Below are 6,056 nucleotides of genomic sequence, written 5' to 3'. Positions count from 1 at the left end.
CCGTGTTTAGATCCAGTGCTATATGTGATCAAAAATACAGGGAGGGCCAGTGGGTGATCTAAAAACCAGTGATAGTGGAAAATTTCCCTGTATCGCGTATACCACACATTCATTGCATACATATTAACTAGAGACAGTCTGACCAGCTTTATTCGTAGTCTCTTGATTATAAAAAAAAAAAATACTCATTTCCCAAACCTTCCCTTAGTCATTGCACGAATCTCTCTCTCTCTCTCTCTCTCTCTCTCTCTCTCTCTCTTCATCATGATCATCCGGACCTCCATTCCCACCCTACGGCAGGGTGATGAGTAGCAACGTCCAGACAGCCCAAGTCTGCCCAGTCCAATGGGCCACGCTTCCATTCAATCATAAATCAAGCCCCCGGAATCCTGGCTCTACCTAAAACGCCAAAACCATTCACCATATTCTGTAGCATCACTTAGGTATCCGATAGAGTTATATCCATCTATCTATCTATCTCTATATATATATCTATATCTATCTATCTATCTATCTATCCATCTATATTTCTATGCATAATACATAGAGAGAGAGAGAGAGAGAGAGAGAGAGACTGCAAACTCAATGCGAAGTATTTACTAAGCATTGCAAGTTATCATGGATGGCAAGAATGTGGCAATGCCAGGATGGTAAAACCTCATAATTATGTAGTAAAATGACATGAATGGTTGTTCGAAACACACACACACACACACACACACACACACACACACACACACACACACACAGTACATAGCCTATGATTTCATCATCCTTTGTGTAATTCTAACGTACAGTATGCTGCATGTTTGATCACAAGCGTGTTCTACATCACTCCCCCCTTCTACCCTTATAGTAGAGTAAGTCGTTCTTTCTGTTGTTCAGGGCAGGATTGTCAGCTCTTTGTCCCCTATGGCTTCATTTGCACGTCCTTCTTGCAAGTTGCATCAAGCTCTGCCGGCCCCTATATAATGAGCTCAGTCTCTGCATTAATTGCCACTTATCTACTCCTCATTTTGCTCACATCTCTGTCCTACCCTGTACAGTTGTTATTATTGTGAGTGCTCAGGAAGTCTCCAGCCATCTAGCAGCTGTGTAATTTGAGTATAAGTGTTATTACATTTTTTCCTTGTACTGTATAGCATAAGGTGTTGATTCGTAGGCCTAGTGAGGTTTTTGTGATTCATGTGTTTTTATGTCAGTCATTTTTGATAATATTTTGTGTCTGTAATAATATATCTTGCATTCACTGAGCATTAGCCGGTTTTCTCGTTTTATCAAGGCTGACTTAGATAAATTTACTCTTGCTAATTTCGTGTTAATAGAGGCTATTGCAGTTAACCATATATTTAACCTGTTTTTTGCCATTACATTATCCTTATGAGTCCTGAATGTTTTGTTGTTAATTTGAGCATTAAACTTTAACTTGTAATTTTACCTAACTCTTTTGTTTTGAACCTGGAACTTTACGGGACAGTAGTGATTTTTAGTATTCTCACTTAAAGTGTACATTATCTTTCTCTGTTCCGTAACATAAATTTGGCGACCTCTTATCAGGATATTCAGGATATTATCATAAGGATATTGCTTGATATTTTGTGACTGTGATTTATTCATGATGTCTACTATTACTACGCTTCATGGAGCCTAAGATTTTTTGTCAAATGTGCAAACAGCGTGTGATGTAGAAAACAGAACAAAGAATGAACTTAAGCTTGTTGCTCAACAATTGGGAATTGCAGTTCACTCTCATCATTCTAAAGATCAAATTGTTGGCATGATTAATAAAAGCTTGTTTAATGTAACTCCTCTAAATGAGCAAACGCAGATTGAAATAGCTAAGTTACAGCTAGCTCTGCCGGAGGCTCGTCTTAATGAGGCTGAGTTTCAGGCACGTGCTAAGGAGGCTGAGTCTCAGGCTAAGGAGGCGGAGTCTCAGGCTCGTATTCAGGAGGCTGAATTTCAAGCCAATGCTAAGGAGGCTCAATCTCAGGCTCGTATTCAGGAGGTACAGGTAAAGGCTCAGGCACTAATTGAACTAGCTAGGATTCAGGCAGACCATGAGTATCGCATGAAACAAGGTGGAACTGGATCATCTAGCTCTGATGATTTTGATGTGGCTAAAAATGTTAAACTTGTCCCTCCTTTTAATGAATCGTACAAAGTTTTTTCAGTTGTTTGAGAGGGTAGCTACAGGTTTTAATTCGCCCAAAAAGTATTGGCCAGTGCTCCTTCAAACTGTTCTCACCGGTAAAGCTCAAGTAACTTATGCATCTTTGCCTCAGGATCAATCTGATAATTATGATGTAGTTAAGAGCTTGATTCTTAAGGTCTATGAGCTTGTTCCTGAAGCCTATAGAGTAAAATTTAGGACAACTTATAAGCAAGATAAGCAATCCCATGTTCAGTATGCAAAAATCAAAGAAGATCTGTTAGAGCAGTGGTTAAATTCTAAGAATGTGGATTCTGATTTTGACAAATTTAAGCAGATGATTTTGCTGGAGGACTTCAAAAGGTGTATTAATGATGATGTAAGCCTATATCTTGATGAGAAAAGAATAGATAATTTGTCTGATGCTGCAGTTTTAGCTGATGAATATGTTCTCACTCACAAGAGATATTCTAGAGAAAAAAGGAAAGCTGAGAGTAAGTACGTTGCCTCTACTCAGAGTACAGGTAAAAGGAAAGAGAATAAAGATGATGTTTCTCAGGAAGTAAATACCAGCTTCATCTCTAGATTTGAGAAAAGTAAATGTACTTATTGTAGTAAGCTTGGTCATACTACGGAGAAATGTTTCAGGAGACAGTGTGATGTGAACAAAAAGGAGTCTTTAAATATTCAGTCAATTGGTCTAGTGTCCACCCTTGAGAGTTCCCAGAATTCTTTAACTGAGTTAACTGAACCTGCTTTGAGGGGTAAATTAAATTCTCATGATGGAGCTCCTCTTTTGAGCAGTAACATGGGTGACACTCTCAAGAGTTCATGTGCTAATTTCCTGTCTAATGGTTTTGTCAGTCCTCTGGACAGTAATGACAGGAAATCAGTTAAAATATATCGTGATACAGGTGCTTGCCAATCCCTTATGCTGACCAGTGTTCTAGGCTCTAATGTTAATTCCTCTGATGAAACTGTAATCTTACAAGGTGTAGGGAATAATTACTTCTCTGTCCCTCTGTGCAGAGTGAATTTAGAGTCTGGTTTTGTTAATGCTTCCGTTATGGTTGGGTTGGTTGAGACACTCCCAATGTCAGGTGTAACTTTCTTACTTGGAAATGATATTGGTGGAGGTCGGGTGTGTCCAGCTCCTCAGTTGTCTGGTGAGCCGGTGGCTGCAGCCCAGGATTGTGATGTCCCTGATGTGTTCCCTGCATGTGCTGTCACTAGGGCTAAGTCTAAGGTTACTGGTGACTTAGAGGATAATGATGATGATGATGTTATCCTAGCTGACACTTTTCTTGCTAATTTGGACCACTCACCAGATGAGGCAGTACCGCGTAGTGTTGATAATTTGTCTCGTCAAGAGTTGGTTGAGTTGCAGGTTGCTGACCCTGAGTTGAAAGGTCTAGCTAACTCTGCTTGCAGTGAGGAAGAGTCAGCCGGTGCTTCTACTTGTTATTATATAAAGTCAGGAGTACTTATGAGGAAGTGGAGACCCCCAACAGCATCAGCCGACTGTGAATGGGAGGTTGTACATCAAGTTGTCATCCCTCGTGTTTATAGGCAGGATATCATTAGAGTGGCTCATGATTCCAGTTTGGCAGGACACCTTGGAGTGAGGAAGACTGTGGCACGCATTTTGAAACACTTCTACTGGCCAGGTATCTTCAGGGATGTTTCCTGGTATTGTAAGTCTTGTCACACCTGTCAAGTTGTGGGGAAGTGTAATCAGACCGAAAAGGTTGCACGTCTAGTTCCCATTCCTCCTTTTGAGGTGCCATTCACCCGTGTGTTGGTGGATATTGTGGGTCCTCTTCCTAAGACTTCTTCAGGATTTTCTTATGTGTTGACCCTGATTGATATGGCTACTCGTTATCTTGAAGCCATTCCACTTAGAAATATCTCAGCAAAGAACGTGGTTAAGGAAATGCTAGGGTTCTTCACAAAGTTTGGTCTGCCCAAGGAGGTACAGTCAAACCGGAGAAGTAATTTCATGTCAAATGTTTTCAAGCAGTCTCTGAAAGAGTTGGGCATCACCCAGTCATGTCTTCAGCTTACCATCCCCAGACCCAAGAAGCATTGGAGAGATATCATCAAACACTCAAATCGATGCTCAAGAAATACTGTTTGGAACATCAGAAAGACTGGGATAAAGGTCTTCCATTCGTCGTATTTGCCACAAGAGAATCTCCAAATGAATCACTGGGCTTCTCACCTTTTGAACTACTGTTTGGCCATGAAGTAAGAGGACCCCTTAAGTTACTCAAGGAATGCTGGCTGTCAGAGGAAGATGACGTCAACCTGCTGGAGTATGTGATGAAGTTCAAAGAACGGCCGTCCACTGTTTTACAGCTGGCGAGAGAGAATTTAGGAGCTGCTCAGGAGAAGATGAAGACTTGGTATGATAAGAAGTCCAGGTTAAGCCACTTTCAGCCAGGAGATCAGGTTTTGATTCTGCTACCGGTGCATGGGCAACCTCTTCAAGCCAAGTTTAGTGGTCCTTATTTCGTGGAGAAGAAACTCAGTGATGTCAACTATGTCATTGCCACACCAGATCGTAGAAAGAACAAGCAACTTTATCACATCAACATGCTAAAGTTATATCACAGGCGGGACGAAAATAACCCAGTCTGCACTGTAGCTGTTCCACCCGAGTCTGCAAGTGAAGCTCTCCCATGCAGCATGAGCCTGAGTGATAGTTTGGGGAAGAATCCTGATATCATGAATGATCTCCAGACTAAGCTTTCTCATCTACCTCCCGAAGAAAGGGAGGAGTTTTCGGCGTTACCGCAGGAGTACCCGCAAGTGTTCCGTGCCACTCCAGGAAGAACCACTGTGTTGATGCATGATGTCGATGTTGGAGACGCAAAGCCAATTAAATTGCCTCCTTACCGTGTGAACCCAATGAAAGTTCCTCTCATCCAGACGGAGCTTGGCTACCTGTTGGACCACAAGATGATTGAGCCCTGTCAGAGCGAGTGGAGTTCTCCTGTCACTCTAGTCCCTAAGCCAGGTGGGTCACAGCGGCTTTGCATCGACTACAGACGTGTTAATCAGATAACCAAAACAGACACTTACCCTCTCCCTCGCGTGGAAGATTGCATAGACAAGACCGGAAAGGCTAGATACATAAGTAAGTTTGATTTGTTAAAGGGATACTGGCAAGTACCTATGACTGAACGTGCTAGGGAGATCTCATGTTTTGTAACACTAGGAAAGACTTTTGCATGTTCTGTAATGCCATATGGTATGAAGAATGCACCAGCCACATTTCAGAAGCTCATGAATGTTGTAACAGAGGGTTTGGCAGGGTGTGTTGTTTATATTGATGATGTATTAATCTTCAGTGACAACTGGAAAGATCACCTATGCCATGTCAGTAAATTTCTTGAGCGTTTGGTTCAGGCTAATCTTGTAGCTAATTTATCAAAGTGTGAGTTTGGTCAAGCTAAAGTTCAGTACCTTGGGTACGTAATTGGTGATGGACATGTTGCACCAGCAGCAGCTAAGGTTCAGGTTATAAGTGATCTTCCCAGACCTAAAAGTAGGAAAGAGCTACAAAGATTTTTGGGAATGGTAGGTTATTACAGGAGATTTGTTCATAACTTTTCAATTCTTGTATCACCACTTACAGACCTACTGAAAAAGGGAGTTAAATTTGTCTGGACCGATGACTGTGAATCCTCTTTCAGCAAACTTAAAGCTATCCTATTAAGTCAGCCAGTGCTCACTACTCCAAATTTTGCTAAGCCTTTTAAGATGGTTGTTGACGCAAGTGATACAGGAGCTGGGGCTGTTTTGCAGCAAGAGGATGATCAGGGTATTGAACACCCTGTATCTTATTACAGTAAGAAGTTCACTCCACCTCAAAAGAACTACTCAACTATTGAGAAAGAGC

Source organism: Coenobita brevimanus, chromosome 44 (assembly GCF_032717465.1).
Source record: "Coenobita brevimanus isolate Jiangsu-jjx chromosome 44, ASM3271746v2, whole genome shotgun sequence".
NCBI lineage: Eukaryota > Metazoa > Arthropoda > Malacostraca > Decapoda > Coenobitidae > Coenobita > Coenobita brevimanus.
The sequence above is the reverse complement of the archived record's forward strand: the minus strand, read 5'-3'. Positions refer to the sequence as shown.